At 36.8% G+C, this 19,256-nt stretch overlaps 1 protein-coding gene across 14 annotated transcripts in view; it reads left to right on the top strand.

The window, feature by feature from the left end:
* NRF1 (nuclear respiratory factor 1) overlaps window positions 1–19,256 on the top strand; it is a 135,708-nt gene that overhangs the window by 18,859 nt on the left and 97,593 nt on the right. For 5 of the 14 annotated variants that reach the window (XM_041727628.1, XM_041727624.1, XM_041727632.1 and 2 more), the window contains exon 2: window positions 6,308–6,373. The exons of the other annotated variants lie outside the window; for them this stretch is intronic. The gene's annotated coding sequence lies outside the window, so the exon portion shown is untranslated. The remainder of the gene's footprint in view (window positions 1–6,307; window positions 6,374–19,256) is intronic. 14 annotated transcript variants of the gene reach the window in all.

Raw genomic sequence — 19,256 nt, forward strand, 5'->3', positions numbered from 1 at the left:
AAGTGAGTGTTAAAAACAAATCATTTTTAATGAAGAATAGTGAATAAATGTCCTGTGTTCATATAAACTCCAAAGTCAGGTAGTTTTAATTGAGTTGTTTCCCTTTAAGGGACCCTGAATACCCTAGTGTGATTATATAGACTTGTTTCTCCTACCCCCACTTTTTTGGGCAAGGAATCAGGTGGTAAAATAGCATGATATATCCTTTTAGTGTGGAAACCCCATTCCATCTAGCTACATTTCCATACTTTCAAAGTTTGCTAAATAGTACTCCTTTTGTTTTCTGGTGATTTTGTTTGTTACAATCTGTTTCTGGTTTAGGGCTAGATTGTAGGAATGGGCAGTGAAATTGAAGGTGGAAATGGGGAGGAACATTACTAGTTCTAAACCATGTAGGTTATTCCCTGTCCCCACCACTTACTTTTAAAAGCTTTTATTCCTATCACAAGTAGAGATTGTAAAATAAGCTAAGGCATTTCTAACTATCAAAATCATTCGCTTTTTAAAAAAGATTTATTTACTTATTTATTTATTTATTTATTTATTTATTTATTTATTTATGAGAGAGAGAGAGAGAGAGAGAGAGAGAGAGGCAGAGACACAGGAGGAGGGAGAAGCAGGCTCCATGCCGGGAGCCCGACGTAGGACTCGATTCTGGGACTCCAGGATCACGCCCTGGGCCAAAGGCAGGCACTAAACCACTGAGCCACCCAGGGATCCCTTTTTTTGTTTCAAGTTCAAAGTTACAGGATCTACTTTAAGGAGTATCTTCAAACATCTTACGAATTTACCTTTTGTCCTTGAAGGCCACTGCTTCAAATTACAATGGGTACTAGGGGAAAGCTTGGGTAGGATAACCATTACCTAAACTTTGGTCATTATAGCTATGTAACAGTGTGAGTGGGTGTAGCTAGTATAGGGGCTGTGTTACTATGTGAGCCACTACTGTGGTGTTGCTTGTGGTAGGTGTCATGTCCTGGTTAGAATCCATTTTATTTTATTTTATTATTTTTTTTTTTAATTTTTTTTTTTTATTTATTTATGATAGTCACACAGAGAGAGAGAGAGTGAGGCAGAGATACAGGCAGAGGGAGAAGCAGGCTCCATGCACCGGGAGCCCGACGTGGGATTCGATCCCGGGTCTCCAGGATCGCGCCCTGGGCCAAAGGCAGGCGCCAAACCGCTGCGCCACACCGCTGCGCCACCCAGGGATCCCTAGAATCCATTTTAAATCACCAAGATGAAAAATACCAGTCAGGAATTAATCTTATTTTTACAATATCTTTAAAAAGCCTAAGTACTGTTTTTAAACTGACTAAAAAGTTTGCTTTCAGATATGGTTGTAAGAAATGTAAAGTGAGGTTATATACAAAATAATTCATATATTAAATTGGACAGATTTTATTTTGAGCTATGTGCAAGATGCAGATTAAACTGTTACAGATATTTTATGGAATATAGATTTTAGATTGTTATTTGCTTATAAATATATGTATGAAAACCCACCTTCAGAACCCCTGCTTTAATATTTCCAAAGAATTTTCTCACTTGTAAAAAATACATTTATCTCTATTATTCTCTTGTTCCATTAAAGTAGTTTGAAGAGATTGGGGTTAAGTACTACTGATTTGACATGCCTTCTGTAGCTGCTGCTTTGAAAGAATTTTGAAATACTTTAGGTATAAAGAAGGATATAGAACAATTTAATGAATACCATGTACCTACTATCCAGCTTAAGAAATGAAGTATTGTAGATGTTATTGAAGCCTCCTGGACACTCCTTCCTCATCTACTCCCCCTTCCTTCCCAGCTTTGACCATGATTCTGAATTTGGTGTTTATCACGCACGCTTCCTGCATTTTAAAAAACTTTCTCTTTGTGTGTTATATCCATAGAAAAGACATAATATTTTTTTTTGAAAATACATAATATTTATTTTTGTTTTTAAATATTACACAAGAGATTAATCTTTATGTAGTTTATTCACTTAACATGCTGTAAATATTTTATTTAATGGAGTGTGAAAGTAATACATGATCTTTGTAGAGAACTTAAAAATAAAGTATGAAAATGAAAATATCTGTAGCCCTGCCATTCAGGGAGGCCACGATTAATACTTGGATGTGTTTTTTGCTTTCCTTCTTCCTACTTAAGTCTATGTATTTTTGGTACCTTTTAATATATAAGGAATACAGTTATATGGATTACCCAAATTGCAAAGTAGCCACATAAAGGCTATAAAACCATTTTAGCTGATTCTTTGCTAGAAATAGAAAATGAGGGGCGCCTGGGTGGCTCAGTGGTTGAGTGTCTACCGTCGGTTCAGGGAGTGTTCCTGCAGTCCTGGGATTGAGTCTTGCATTGGGCTTCCCACATGGAGCCTGTTTCTCCCTCGCCTGTGTCTCTCTGCCTCTCTCTCTCTCTCTCTCTGTGTGTCTCTCATGAATAAATAAATAAGATTTAAAAAAAAAGATTTAAAATGTAAAACTATAAAACTCCTAGGAGGTAAAATAGAAAATCTAGATGACCTTGGGTATAGTGATGCCTTTTTAGGGATAACACCAAAGGAAAGATCTGTGAAAGAAAAGAATTGGTAACTGGTATATCCGGACAATGGAATATTTCAGCACTGACAAGGAATGAGCTGTCAAGCCATGAAAAGACACCGAAGAACCTTAAATGCATACTACTCAGTGAAAGAAGCCAATCTGTAAAGGTTACATGCTGTATAATTCTAACTATACGAGAAAAACAATTTTTTTTTTTGCTTTGTTTTATTTGGTTTTAAGTAGGCCCTCTGCCCTTTGTGGGGCTTGAACTCATGACCCCGAGGTTAAGAGTCCCATGCTCTACTGACTCAGCCAGCCAGGTGCCCCCAAAAAAGTCTTAGAAAAAAAGAAAAGCCTACAATGTGTATTTCTATACAGTTTAAGCCAGAGTACTATGTACTTTTATAATTTTTATCTTTTCTTGGCAACTTGATATCACCCTGGAAAGCACTGATTACTGAACTATATTGGAACTTCTTTTGGCCTCAGAGCCTATGAACTCTTCTGCACTTTTTAGTTAGAATGTTATTAGCAATGTTGGGAAAGTTCTGACAGCAACATCATCTCTTCATTAGATGAAGCTGTCCCACCCCCTTGATTTCTTCAGTCTTTCATTACCATGCCTCCTATACATTAAAATATTTTTAGCATTATATAGCTCAACTCTAAGCTATGTACATTTTACATAGAAACCATATTGTAAGAATAAATATATATGTAAGCTATAAAAGTAAACATCACATATAAATAATATGTAACTATTCAGCATTATCTAACTATTGGCTATTGGCTATGATTTAGAGAAGGATTTTTAGGCTGTGGCTGAAAATCCTTGTCCCCCCACCTTTACTGTGATTTCTTATGGGAACACTGATTTTTGACATATATTCTAAAAATTAATATACTTTATTTTTTAGAGCAGTTTTAGTAGAAAAATTGAGCAGAAACTATGGTAAGTCCCTGTATACTCCTTCGCCGCCCCTTCCTTCTATTAACATCTTGCTTTAGTGTAGTAAATTTCTTATAGTTGATGAACCAATATTAACTAAAGGCCACAGTTTACATTAGGATTCACTATGTTGTACAGTCTAGGTTTTGACAAGGGTATTGTCCATTCCGGTATCGTACAGAATGGTTTCAGTCCTCCCAAATCCTCTGTGCTCCTTCCCTCCCTTTTTCCAAACCCTGATCTTTTCACTGTTTCCATAGTTTTGCCTTTTACAGAATGTCATTTGGTTGGAATTATTACAGTTTGTACCCTTTTCAGATTGGCTCTTTCACTTAGCAGTGGGCACTTAAGTTTCCTCCGTGTCTTTTTGCGTCTTGATAGCTCATTTCTTTTTTACTGCTGCATAACATTCCATTGTCTGGATGTACCACAATGTGTTTATTCCTTCACCTATTGAAGGGCATCTTGGTTGCTTCCCAGTTTGGCAATTAGTTTGGCAATAAAGTTACTATAAACATTTATGTGAACGTTTTTACATGTACGTATATGTTCAGCTTATTTGACTAAATACCAATGAGTGTAATTGTTAGATCATATAGTATGTTTAGTTTTGTGATAAGCTGCCAAACTGTCTTCCAGAGTGACTGCCATATGTATTTTTAGGTTGCTCATGCTTTGTGAAAAACACGATATTCAGATATGTAAAGGAATGCTTGTCCTGTGATAGGAAAATGCCCTTACAAGCAGTTGAGGTCTGTATGGCTGGCTGTATGGCTGGCTTGTTAATGTTTGTTCTTGTCTGCTTTTTCTTGTATTTATCTGATTTATTGATAGATTCCTCCCTATTGTTCTTATTGTTCTCTTACTCTGCTCTACTACATCTCCTGTGTTAGCCTAGGGAATCAGAACTACACTTGTTAGAATAGCATACAAATTTAAAAGGCAAAGTAAGACAAAATTAAATCCTTTCCCAGGGTCTGTTGGCTGTATTATGAGTGTTTGAGATTGCAGCATTTTCGGGAAAGGTGGTTGTTACATTACCAGTTTCACTATACATAATCTTCAGAGATGAAGCAGAACATTAATTGCTTTCCTTTGCAATTTGTTAATAATAAGGAAAGTGTAAAATGTTTTAGACTATGATAGCAAAAGATTTGTGGTTTTTTTCTTACACTTCTCTAGGAAAGCATTTCAGCTGTTCAGCTTCTGTTAGAATTCTCAAAGAGGTGTAAACCTTTGGTTAAAGCTAGTTTTTATACCATCTATGTAATTCTGTGTGCACGTCTGTACACACCCTTGCATGCAGCAGAAATATGTATCAAAAGATCATGTTCTTCCAATAAGTGAAGGGCAAGAATTAAATCAGATTTTATGTATGAGGTATGTATCTATTTCTCCTGAGACAGCCTCCCTCGGATACACCTGTGGAACCCATTGTGCAGAATCAGTTATATGCTCCCTTACTTTCTGTGTACTAGTTTGAGTGAGGCTGCACAAGCCCACTTCTCTAGTGCCCCCAGGTGGTTATGTGTGGTTTACATGAAGGTGTCTAGTGATGGGAGAACTCCCTGTTTTCTGACAACTCACTCTGTCTTCACACCAGTGTTAGAAAAATGATCTGTTAACCAGAATTCTGCCCCTACTTACCTAACTTCCTACTTATTTTTTCTGTCATTTTCCTAAAGCCCTTTCTTCTCTAGACATAGACATCTCCATGTTTTCCAGCTGTTTCTTATGATATTGGACCTTTCACAGTCCCAGGGAAATAGAATGGGGTTTTTCTACATCTTTAAAAAGTAAAGTGCCTAGCACTAAATATGGGTGTGGTCAGGTTGATGCAGAAATCACCTTTCATTATGCATATTTATCGTGTTGCATGTCATATGCTTATTTCTAAATTTAGTGTGAACCAACACCCCTGAATTGTGTGTGTGTGTGTGTGATGATGATACAAATCTTCATCATCCTATGTTTTTCTCTAATGGTTTTTTTTTAGACCAAAGTTCTGAATGGTATGTTTATGCCTATTAAAATTTGTCCAGTGAGATTTTGTTTAATATTTTTAGTCTGTTTGGAGTCTATGGACTTTGATTTTACCCTCCTTGGGTGTACTTCACTATCTCCGGCATCTCTAGATATCTTCCTACTTGACCAGCATATCGTTTTTGACTCTTTAGTCTCCAGAACTGTCCTATTGCTGCCTTTTTTTTTCCCACTTATTTTTCTCAGGGGCAAATTCCAGTTTCTATTACTTTGATGGATATGTATGTCTAAACATAACCCTCAGACAATAGAAAAATGTACATTTGCAAAGCCACTAAGAAGTTGTGTGCTTGAGTCATGTTGAATATCAGAAACCTTTATTTTTTTTCCCTTTTTGGACATTTACTATATGTTAATTTTTATTATACAGTGTTCTTTTGATATTTTGGAGCCAATTCATATGTCTAATGCTTTCTGTACACTTTTCTGGATGCACTTGGAAAGACACGTCTCAGGGACTGTGTCTGTCAAGTATTTGAATAGAATAAGTATTTGAATTATAGAGCACTATACAAAGAAGATAGCAGATAATATGACCTTGGGGCTAGTCTGTAAGGCAGAGGCCCTAACAGGAGACTAATCCTCGGGCCTCAGTTTCCCAGCTGCACAGTGGAAGACTTGCATTAATCAGGGAGTTTCCACTTGTGCTCTGTGGAGCCCTCAAGAGCCTTGAGAGGACTTACAGGAAATGAGGAGGATGAATGGGTATAGCTGTCTATGTTTCCCAGCTTCTTCAGTAAGAGAAGTTCCACTTTTATGTTTTCAGGTTCCGCATAGGATTCTGCTTAAAGAAAGAATTCCCACAGAACATCATGCAGCTTTGACAGTCTATGTATGTGTCTCTGTGATTCCATGAGCTTGGAGGCCATCCTCAGATTTTTCATTTGGTAAAGGGGGAGGAAGGGGCTTATTATGGTATTTGTCTTTTCTTTCCTAGACCTGGAAATCACCACCCCACCCTCATTATAAAAGTAATTATGTTCCTATTATTCTAAAGGGAGAAAAATTTTATAAAAAATAAAATCTTCGGGATCCCTGGGTGGTGCAGCGGTTTGGCGCCTGCCTTTGGCCCAGGGCGCGATCCTGGAGATCCAGGATCAAATCCCACGTCGGGCTCCCGGTGCATGGAGCCTGCTTCTCCCTCTGCCTATGTCTCTGCCTCTCTCTCTCTCTCTCTGTGTGTGACTATCATAAATCAATAAAAGAAAAAAAAATTAAAAAAAAAAAATAAAATCTTCATAATTCTGTTCTACACTGAAGAGCATTCTTAATAGTTTCAATGTATCTTTCTAGAGATTAATTTCTTTGCTCATAACCATATCCATAATTTTTTTTCCCTCTGAATGAGATTACATCATTCTAGCAGATTTTATAACCTGGGTTTTTCTTTTGTTTTGTTTTGTTTTTTTGTTTTTGTTTTTGTTTTTTGCTTTTGTTTTCAATTTCCAATAGCATATATTGTGGACATTTTCTGTGTCAGTACACATCAGTCTACTTTATACTTTAATATTTCTAGAGTATTCCTCTGTACTAATGATTTATAACTATACTAAGTCAGAGTGAATATTCCTTGTTGCATAACACATGGTATCTGTTCTAAAGTATAACCCTAGTTTTATTTACATATTGCTACTGGCATGGTCATCTTTTAAAAATAGGTTACTCTTTATTCCCCCCTTTTGGGGTAGTGATATTTGTTGTCCTCCCTCCCCCCCTCCCGGTTGCTTCTCTTTCCTCTGGTCTGATTACAGATCAAGACCTCAGAAATATTATCACAATTAAGCTCAGATGCAGATAGACCTTTTCTTTTAGGCAATAGCTCTTATTTAATGTCCCCTTTAATAGTTACAAGTCTGTTCTTAAGAACAAAATCTTGGCAGCCAGAATTGTACTTGACACTTTTATTTCAGTGTATTACTGCTGGTGAGAAAGGCAGTTGACTTGTTTTGACCCGAGTGAGCTTAGTTCTAAGAGACTAGGAAGGTGGGTGACAAGCAGCTTTTAGTGGTTTGACAGCCAGCTGCAGGACGTCTATTGTGGCCAGGACCAAGTGGCTGCTCATAAATGTATATGGTAAATTACATTTGATGGTCCCTTTTCCCCTTCTGTTTTTTAGAATTTTATGAAAGATCACATGGAGAAACTGGTAGTGAAAAAAAATGTTTTATAGGATGATTATTATCTTCTTTGTATAGTGCTCTATAATTCAAATACTTATTCTAAACAGATACAACATTTGACAGTCATGGAAAAATTTTGTGGTTTTTTTTTTTTTTTTAACAGGAAATATAGTGTAAATGTTATTTAGGGAGCTTTTATTCCTTTAGAAACTTAGGATAGCATTCCCCTTCCCCCTTTAGTTTAGGGATATCTTATACAGGTTAAACAAATTCTAAAATGGAAATGTTATTCTAGTTTTAAGAAATCATTTAATTTTATATTCAATTACTTTCTAAATTTCATTTATTTCAGTCTTGAAACATCTGTGCTTTTTTACTTTTCTCTAACTTCCTTTTCTAATCTAAGATTCTAAGATCATTTTTTCCTTCTTACTACTGTTTGTAACTTTGATTAAATGCTATCCAAAATTTAATTTTGTAAGTCATTCAAGATATAGTTTATTTTAATGGATTACTCACAAAGTGAATGTGAGAATTTTTATTTCTGAATGAGTACTATTCAAAATTTAGATGTCTGACATTTTTTGAAATATTTATGGGTAGAAACTGTTATCTTATGTCATTTAGAAAGCTTTGTTTTGTTACTGTTTACATTACAAAATCTCTGGGTACTATTTATCTTTGTCTTAAAATATATTTCATGTATTCTTAGTCCAAGTAATTTAGGAAGTTCTAATATCTCAATTTTTCAGCACACGAATTTGAGTGATTTTTATGAGTTTTGAACATTCTAGGGTAAAGCTGAAGTAAAGCACTGAATAAAATAGAAAACTCTTCGCCCTCATAAGCTTACTTTTTGTGGGTTGAGGAAAAAAAATGAAATTAACAACTATTACATCAGATGATGGTGAGTGCTATGGGGAAAATGATGTCAGCTTGAGATTGTCTCCATACTGTTCAGATTAATCCTCAAAATACTAAAGCTGCAAATAGAAACATGGATTATATATAATGGACTTTTTATTAACTATTGATTATTGATTGATGTGCGGTTTGAGTGGATTCTCATATGTGTTGTCTGCTTCCTTTCATGCAGCTCTCAATGTTACAGTTTTATTAATAATTCTTAGTGTGGTTCTGTTTGTTGTTGCTTAAAATAATAACTTCCAAAGTGGCTTACAGTTAAAATTTTTTTTCACATTTCATTTTTTAAAGCGGCTATTGCATAATAGTTAAGGTTGTACCATATGAAATTGATTTGACTGTCTTGGGCCTACAAAAAGCAATTTCAGTTTGTTCTAATACTGTGGTATACCTACTTTTAAAAATAAAATATGAGCATATTTTGTAAACTATAAAGCAGTGTGCATATTGTCAAGATTTAAATTTTGTTTCTGCCACTCCCTATTTGCTCTAGAACAATTACTTAACCTATTGTGTGCCTCATTTCATGTTATGTCAGTGAGGATAATAATTAACACTACCTCATAGAGTTGAGGATTACATGAGATTATATATGTAAAAGTTTTAGAAAAGCATCCAGCACATAGTTATAAGGGCTCAGTAAATTACTACCCTATGAGGCAGACATTATTCTCAGTTTTGCAGAGAACAAAACAGAAGGTCATCGACATTTTAGGATTTTTTTTTTTTTTTTTTTTTTGCAAGGTTATGCAACTAGAAATCAAAACCAGGCACTTCTGACTCCAGGTTCTGCCTTCTTTCTACTTACACTATAGCAGCTCTTAGGAAAAGAAAGAAAAGAAGGAAAGAAAGAATATTTGTATAGTAATTTATAGAGCACATTTTAAAAATTTCTCCAGGGGCTACTGACTTATTTATGTAGTTATCTGTTTTTATAGATGTTTGACATCCATAAAGAAAATCGACAAATCTGTAAACTGAAATGTGATAGGTAATTGCAAACCAGTGTTATATTGTCCCTTAGAAAAGATAATAGTGGCACTTTTATAATTGATTTGTTGAGAAATTAACCTAAATAATAAATGTTGACATCAACATTTCTAAGAATATAAGTGTAGTTCTTATATTGTTCAAAAAATGAGCAAAAATAAATGTTAAAAAACAATTAAAAATAGTTTTTAAAACAGTTTAAAAAGCAGTTAAAACAAACATACTTAAGCTACCAATTCACTACATTCTACCCAGCATTTCCACATGAATATCGAACAGGTTATCTCAGTTGTTCCTCTGACATTCATCCCATTTCAGTAAAGCCTGAAGACTATTGTGTTCTTCCACTTGCTCAAACCAAAAACCTTGGAGTCAACCTTGACTCCTCTTTCACTCTACCCTGCATCCAAATCATCCGAAAATCCTAGCAGCTCTACTCTTAACATCTGCACCTCCACGTCTGTCTGCTACTTTGGTCCAAGCCGTGCTTTTCTTTCACTAGCCTTATAATTGGTCTTCCTTCCTCTACTCTTCTCCCTCCCTTCGTCTGCTCTCACAGAGCAGGGCAATGAGGCTTTAAAATCGTGAATCAGAAAATCAGATCACATCTCTGCCCTACTCAAAACCTTCCAGACTGCCTGTCTCACTCAGTAAAATCCAAAGATCTATGTAGCCCTCAAGGCCCCACAAGCCTGACCCTGGCTAACCTTTCTGACCTCATCTGCCCTTGTCCCCCAACTTAGGGTGCTTCAGGCATGCAGGCCATTTTGCTATTCCTCTATCACACCAGGCATGGTCCTGCCCCAGCATATTTGTATTAGCTGTTCTTATTGCCTGGGATACTCTTCCCTCAAGTATTTCATGCTATCTCTCTCATTTCCTGCAGATCTGAGCTCAGATATCTGGTTAGAAAAGCAGTCTTTTTCTTTTTTTTTTTTTTTTAAGATTTTATTTATTTATTCATAGACACAGGGAAAGAGAGGCAGAGACACAGACAGAGGGAGAAGCAGGCTCCATGCAGGGAGCCCGATGTGGGACTCGATGTGGGACTCGATCCCGGGTCTCCAGGATCACTCCCCAGGCTGCAGGCGGCACCAAACCGCTGCGCCACCGGGGCTGCCCCAAGAAAGGCAGTCCTTGACCAGCACCCTCCCCTCCCCCTGCCTCCCTTCTTCCTGAAATATTTCATATATATATATATGAATGAAATACACACACACACATATATACATATATATTTATGTATATATTTGGGTTTTGTTTATTGTTTATCTCCTTCTCTTAGGATGTCAAAACCAGAGGCACCCGGGTGGCTTAGGTGGTTAAAGTGTCTGACTTCAGCTCAGGTCATGATCCCAGAGTCTTGGGATTTAGCTACACATCGGGCTCCCTGCTCAGTGGGGAGCCTGTTTCTCTCTCTCTTCCCTGCTAGTGTTCTCTGTCACTACCTCTCCCAAATAAATCAATAAAATCTTCAAAAAAAAGGATGTCAAATCCAAGAATGCAGGTATCTGTTTTGCTGTATCCTCTGTGTCTGCATTAGTGCTTGACATAGTTGGTAATAATCATCTATGTGTTGAGTGAATGAATGTATTGAATCTCTTGGCAAGTCATTACCTCAACTTTCCTTTCACTGGGCTTGGTACTGTTGACTTCTCCTTTCATTTGGCCACTGATGACACTGCTGTCTTCTCATTCTCGTTTCTTCTTCTAATCCTCATTATTCTTCATATGTTACTGTTTTTTCCTCTTTAATACACCCTTTGAATATTCCCCAAGTTTCCTTGCTCCTTTTTGTCCAACTTTACATGTTTACAACTGTTACATACATTTTCTGGTCAGTTTAATTCGTGCATCTGCTTTCTCCTTCCCGTCTCCTTGTTGATGAGTTCTACACTTACACCTGCAGCACCACTCCAGCTATGGGGCTCTTCAGATAGTTCAGGTAAATATTATCATAAACTATCTTTCTCTGTAGTTTTGCTCTTTTCCTGTTCCTTGCCTTGGTTAATGAGCCACTGATTAACCAGCCAGAGAAGTGGCTGTTCATCCTGGATTTATTTTGTCCTCACTGTTCTCATCCAGTTTTTCACTAAGCCCTTTCCATTTTCACCACCTAAGTATTTCAGACACCCTTTCCCTCCCCCATTGTCTTAGCTCAGGCAACTGTGAGTTCCCCGCATGGACCATTGAATTAGTGACCTGACTGGCTTGACTGACCACCCAAGCCATTCTTTAGCCATCCAGAATTAGTTATTTTAAATAGTGAGACAGTGAATACACCATCCATAAATTGTGCATTATTTATGGAAAATACAGTAGATATTACCTTTCTTTTATTTTTTTTAAAGATTTTATTTATTCATGAGAGACACACAGAGAGAGGCAGAGAGACAGGCAGAGGGAGAAGCAGGCACCCAGCAGGGAGCCTCATGCAGGACTTGATCCCAGGACTCTGGCATCATGCCCTGAGCTGAAGGTAGATGCTCAAACACTGAGCCACCCAGACATCCCTAATATAGTAGATACTAGGGCTTTGGTTACTGGAACTTAACCATTCTGCATATATTTGATTTCCAGTGATTGGTCTGGTCCCCATTTTTACATGTTTTTTATTTCATGTTTCCATAATAATCTAATCTCAAATAAAAGGGACTTTTGTACTATTTAAAATTTAGTTTTCAAATAATTTTTATTAAAATGGTATGATTACCAACATAAAAATTATGTGCACAATTCTCCTTTTTTTTTTTTTTTGAAGATTTTATTTATTTACTTACGAGAGACACAGAGAGAGGCGAAGACATAGGCAGAGAGGCAGGCTCCATGTAGGGACCCCGATGTGGGACTCGATCCCAGGACTCCAGGATTACGCCCCGAGCCAAGGCAGATGCCCAACCGCTGAGCCACCCAGGCGTCCCATCCATTTTCCTCAAGAAACTTTTTTAACAGTTTTGTTCTCTATCTATTGAAAGTGGGAGTGGGTAATTTGCTAGATCATTTAAAATGAGTGAAGAAGAATATGAAATCAGTTGCCCACTCTGGTGCTCACTGAAGACTCTTGCTTCAAAAGACATGGCTTTGGAAACTTCGTGAATTACATTTATTCCTGCGGCTGGAGAGCATTGTACCAGGCCTCTCAGATTGTAGGAACCAGTCCTCAATGTAGCTATATCTTTTCAGGCAGGGATGGTGGGGGCTTAAGGAGGCATGGTAGGCAGCCTGGGGTGGTAACTGCAGGTACAGTTTTGAAAAAGTACTTCAATATGCATATTTATAGTGCAAATTTGTTATAATACGAGTTCACTGTACCCTCAGTAAAACCCAAATTTTGGCTTGAAGATATATGCACATGATAGTGTGGGATAGCAGTTAAGGAGCCCAAGCCAGTAATGGTCAGATTGTACTCCAGGACATAGGGCAGGTCTTTGATGGACTGAATGGAGCACTTGATTAGAAAGCAGGAGATGTGGGTTTGGGTTTGCCATTAACTAGAGATGTTACTTTGGGTAACTCACTTAACCTTTCTGGGTCTCGACTAAATCTGTAAAATGAGAAAATCAGACTAGATGGTCTCCAAGGTCTTATGTTTTTTTTTGTTTGTTTGTTTGTTTTTTTTAGTTTGCCTTTGGTTAAAGGAAAGCTCTATGGGGAGTAGAACCTGACTAGTTATCAAGATAGAAAGATATAGTTAATGAGAGTCAAAGTAAGTAGTCCCAGCTTTTTTTAGCCAACCTTTATCTGGAAATTATTTGTACTTCCTAAAAAATCTAATAGTAGGAAAAGCTTACAATGAAAGAACGTCTCCTGCCTCATCTCTTTTCTTCTATTCCCAGCCTTACTGTCCAAAGACAATGTTTAAAAACTATTTCACTGTTTTTGTTTTTAGCTTCTCCTGAAGTCACTTTCATAAGATTTATTAATATGTATAAACTTCTGTTCCTTATTCATCAACTTTAAACAATATCTTATAGTTTATTTATTTATTTATTTTTAATTTTTATTTATTTATTTATTTATTTATTTTTATGATAGTCAGAGAGAGAGAGGCAGAGACATAGGCAGAGGGAGAAGCAGGCTCCATGCACCGGGAGCCCGACGTGGGATTCGATCCCGGGTCTCCAGGACCGCGCCCTGGGCCAAAGGCAGGCGCCAAACCGCTGCGCCACCCAGGGATCCCTTATAGTTTTTTTATATGAAAAATAAGAACTCACTTTTTCTGCCTCTTCCTCTCTCCATCTCCCATTAGTTGATAATTATATTACTTATAGACTCTTGTTATCTTTATAATTTTAAGTGATAACTTTTTTTTTTTTTTATCCATCAACTTTCAATAGGGTCTTAATCTGCCATTATGTAAAATGGTATAAGTACCCTTGCCCTTCCTGCCCTCTTCCTATATTCTACCTTTTGGGAGCTATCCTTCCCTTTTTCATTGTCAAGGTTAATGTTTTCTTCCTGCCCTTCATCCACTGCCAAGTATTATGTGGTCATTCTTATGTTTAGATTGTTGGTTTTACTGCATTTCCTTTCCATGCCTGCTAGAATAGTCAGAATCATAACTGTGTGATGAAACAAGGTTTTATGTCTGTTACGAGCTAAGGAGATAATCAGCCATATGTGAAAGACTTTAGGAAATCTTCATTTATTCTTTATTCTTTTTTTTTATATATATATATATTTTTTATTCTTTATTCAACAGATATTTATTAAATATCAGAATTGTCATCACCGTGCTACCTATATTAGTGAAAATTTGGAAATAACCTAAATGATTGACTTAGTAAAATAACTACTAAGTAAAATAACTACTGTTATTTTAGTAAATAGGGAATTAGTAAAATAACTACTGTACATATTCACAGAGAATGCTCTGCAAACATTAAAAACTGATGTGAAAATGTTAATAATATAAACAATTTTATTCTATGTTAAATTTTAAAATGTTTATAAAACAGTATGTACACTTGGGCACCTGGCTGGCTCAGTGGATAGAGCATGTGACTCTTGATCTCAGAATTGTGAGTCTGAGTCCCATGTTGGGTGTGGAGATTACTTAAAAAAAAAAAATAGTATGTACCCTGTAGCCTCACTTTTGTTTTTAAAGTGAACAAAATAAAACCAACTATATAAAAAATTTGGCAGTTGGGGGAAGAGGGATGCTAGAAACCTATATAATCAAATTGTTGGCTTGGTAACACGGCCATCTCAGGTTGTAGTGATTTGTTTCTTCTTTGTTTTGCTCATCTGTATTTTTTTTTTTTTTTTTAATTCATTGTAGACTCAGAGACGTAGACATAGAAATAGAAGCAGGCTCCTCTCAGGGAGCCCGACTGGGGACTCAATCCCCCGACCCAGATCACGCCCTGAGCCGAAGGCATATGCTCAACCACTGAGGCACCCAGGTGTCCCTCTCATCTGTATTTTCTGTTACCCAAAAACAATTTGTTGTTTCTATAATAATACATTTAAAAATATTTTATTTATTTACTTGAGATAGAGGGAGAGCAAGCCAGAGAACATGCATGGGGCTGGGGCTGGGGGTAGAGCAGAGGGAGAGGGAGAAGCAGGCTCTCCATTGAGTAGGGAGCCCGACTCGGGGTGCAATCCTACAACCCTGGGATCATGACCTGAGCTGAAGGTAGACACTTTAACCAACTAACTGAGCCACCCAGACACCCCTATAATAATACATTTTTAAACTAAAAATAATTAAGAATTGCCGGTCATAGTTTTTCTTGGAATACTAACACTAAAACAATCTGGGAGTACCTGATAAGAATTCAGTAAATATTTGTAGAGCGAATGACAGAATGATTGAATTGCAAATTTGTAGATCTATATAGTATTGACACTTATACCTTCATAATTTTATCCAGAAACAAGTACTAGCTCAGTTATCTCAGAAGAAAAATGATGCATTGAACTGTCCTCCAGAATCTAAGGAACAGCTTTAACTAACTGAATGTTGGCTGTGTAATGACAGATCCAGCAGGATTGAGGCCCACCACAGAAGCAGCCAGGCAACAATGCTATATTTCACAGTGAGCAGGATCTGAAATAAAAGTGTCCTTTGTGTTTATTTGAGATGAAGGGGTGGGACTTATAGCAATTTAAGTTTTTTCCCCTTAATGGAAATTGAGACAGTCTCTGATCCTGCTATCACATGACAACTATTTATTTGATTTTTGGTAATTTGGGGAGCAGCTGTGGACAAATGATTTTTCTGTAAAAAGAACCAGCTGTGCTCTGACCCGGTAGCAAATGCCTAGGCGTACTAACATCCCTATCCACTATGTTCTAAACCAGGGATAGCTCCAGCAACTCACTCGCTTTTTATTGATTTTTGTGGCTGTTAATAAGCATCTGAATATTTGCAAATGCATTTTCTAATCCCTTTTATTGTTGTCATCGACCCTCCATTCAGGGCACTGTGATAGACACAGGGTTATAAGATGTTTTACAATGTGGATAGACTACTTTCCTCGGAGGGATAGGTCAGCATTAGCTTTATTTTTAGAAGATTAAATTACAGTGTAAAGAAAGAATCTGGAGTGAAGGCAGCCAAGGGCGTGTTCCTTTCATCTACAGACTTTTCCTGATTCTGCTGTCTGGATGTTCACTGATGCCCCCTCATTATACCACGTGATTTCACAAGCTGTTGCCTCTGCCTGCAGTGCCCTTCTTCATTCTGGCACCTGACAAACTCCTGGCTGAAGGCTCATCTCCTTTGTGATATCCACTTGATGTCCTTGCAGCCTTGTTTTCTCTGTGCTTCCTTATTAGCCCACTGGTGAATGTGATTTTTGCTTTTTTTTAAATGGCACATGGCTTCTTACTTAACTATTAATTTGTACTTATGCTTTTAAGCTCTTATAACCCAGGGGATTAAGAAACACAATAGGGGAATTGGGTAGGTAGGGTCTTCTATAATGAATAAAAGAAACCTTTACTTTGGATTATGAACATCTGTAGGGCAGCTGAAAGTCTTTTTTTCTATCTTTCTACCTTTTTTTACCCTTCAGTGTTGAATTTTCACAAGGGACAGATTGGTCTGAATTATTATATAAACCTACTTTATTAGAAATTTCTTTAACAGTGATGCCTGTGGTTAGAAGCAAATCATTTCAAAACTTAAAAATAGAGTGTAGAGGGGCACCTGGATGTCTCAGTTGGTTAAGTGTCTCAGTCCAGGTCATGATCTCAAGGTTGTGAGATCAAGCCTTGAGTCAGGCTTTTTGCTCAGTGTGGAGTTGGCATGAGATGCCCTCTCCCTCTCCCGCTGTCCCTCCCCCTGCTTGTGCTTTCTCTCTCTCTCTTTATAAATAATTAAAAAAAAAAAAAAAAAAAAAGAATGTAGAGCTGTACCAATGTGGTAGCCACAACCACATGTGGTTAAGTTAAAATCAATTAAAACTAAATAAAATTTAATTTTTAATGCCTTAGTTATAGTTCTCACATTTTCATGTGGTTAGTGGCTACTGTTTTGGACAGTGTAACTTTAGAGCATTTCCATTGCAGAAATTTCTATTGGACAGTGCTCATCTAGAACCTATAGAAGAGTTCATGTATTTTAAAGCATTTGGTGATGTAGATTCACCTAATTCTTCTTTTCTGTGGAAGGGTGTTTGTTCCATTTGAAGAATTTTAAGCAACTTGAAATTACCTATGCTTTCTTTACATTTTTCTTTGGTTATGGCACCCTCTAGTGTTTCAGCTTTGGTATAGCTATGTTATCTTGAAAAAAATATTTGTGATTGGAGTCCAAGAACATTGAAATATTTTGGAAAATTTTGTGTATATATGCATTTTTCTAGGGAGGAGGTCTGTAGTTTTCACACATCCTTAAAAGGATGCATAATCCAAAAAAAAAAAAAATCAAGAACTACTCTCCAGTAGAGATCATTCCTTTATATGGCCAAAACTTTATTATTTTTTTAAGTGATCTCTACACCAAATGTGGGACTCAAACCTACAGCCCTGAGATCAAGCATCATATGTTCCACCAGTTGAGCCAGCCAGGTGCACTTGGCCAAAACCTTTCAGTTTGTGATCTATAAGCATTTTATTCTCCCAATATAAAAATAAATCATGGGGCAACTGGTGGCTCAGTTGGTTAAGCGTTTGACTCTTGATCTCAGGGTGGTGAGTTGAAGTACCATGTTGGGCTCTATGTTATGCATGGAGCATACTTTAAAAAATAAAAAAACAAACTCGACAAAATAATAATAAAATAAATCATATAGTCCTCCTTTTGACATTTCTGATGCTTTGCTTATATTTCTATATGGAATTAATGATAATAATACGTAATACATAGTACTTATATATCATGTCCCATATTAAGTTCTTGTACATACTAACTCATTTGGTCCTCAGTAATTCTATTAAGTATTCTATTATTTGAGAGGTATTATTATTTGAGAGATGATGAAACTAAGGCATAGAAGTCAAGTGGAACTTCTCTCAGGTACTAGTGAATGGCAGGGAAAAGACATGAATCCAATAATACTTCAGCTTCAGACTGCAGTCTTAATCACCTTGCTGTAGAAGTGGGGTTAAGCCTTTAAGCAGGTATGAGGTGGAATGGAGAGGAGACTTTGCATACCCTTGTACACTTTGTGTCCAGTTATATAATAAAAAATAGGGGCGCCTGGCTAGTTTAGTCAGTCGAATGTGTGACTCTTGATCTCAGGGTTGTGAGTTCAAGACCCACATTGGACATGGAGCCTATTTAAAAAAATTATTTTTTAAGAAAAAAATAATAACTAAATTGCTGCAAGCCACACTGGAAGTTATAGTTAGTACCCACAATGTCTGCCAAGAATTTAGAGTGGTAGATGATTTCTTTGATTGGTCCATATTCATTGAAAAATATGGCAAATTTTTTTGTGGCTGTCACTATTATTTCCATAAAAAGACATTTATTGTATTACTGTGATGTTGATTTTGATGTTTCTGAAATGTTAGACTTACTAAGTACCTGATTGGCTTAGTCCATAGAACATCCACCTCAGGGTCCTGAGTTCAAGGCCCACATTGGGCACAGAGTTTACTAAAAATTAAAAAAAAAAAAAAAAAAGGTAGGTAAGATACACTCAAACAGATAAAAGTTTGTATTTATACCTTCTACCTCCCTTTCTATCTGTACCCTCTTCTTCTAAGTGTCCCACTTCTCTTTCCATGGGTCATATTATACTGTCTAATTTAGCCTTGTTTTATTTTTTATTTTTAGATTATTTTTTTATTTATTCATGAGAGACATAGAGAAAGAGAGGCAGAGACATAGGCAGAGGGAGGAGAAGCAGGCTCCATGTGAGGATCATGATGTGGAACTCGATCCTGGGATCCCAGGATCACACCCTGAGCCGAAGGCAGATGCTCAACCTCTGAGCCACCCAGGTGCCCCTAACTTAGCCTTGTTTTAATGATTTATGAGAGTTAAGATTTTGAATTCAACTTCCACGTGTATGGAAACAGAAACCTTAGTGGTGGACTTAGAGAAAAAAAAAAAAGTCCTTAGAATTTACTTTACCGACAGTATAAAATATCAGTACATTTTATTACATCAACTTGTGTAAGTCAATATAAAGTTTTGCTGCTTACCAGCACCTTATGAGTTATTTCTAATGAGGGTACATATTTTCTTCCCTTTATTATCAGTGAAGGCCTAGTAAACCA

This window comes from Vulpes lagopus, chromosome 13 (genome assembly GCF_018345385.1).
Source record: "Vulpes lagopus strain Blue_001 chromosome 13, ASM1834538v1, whole genome shotgun sequence".
Taxonomy (NCBI): domain Eukaryota; kingdom Metazoa; phylum Chordata; class Mammalia; order Carnivora; family Canidae; genus Vulpes; species Vulpes lagopus.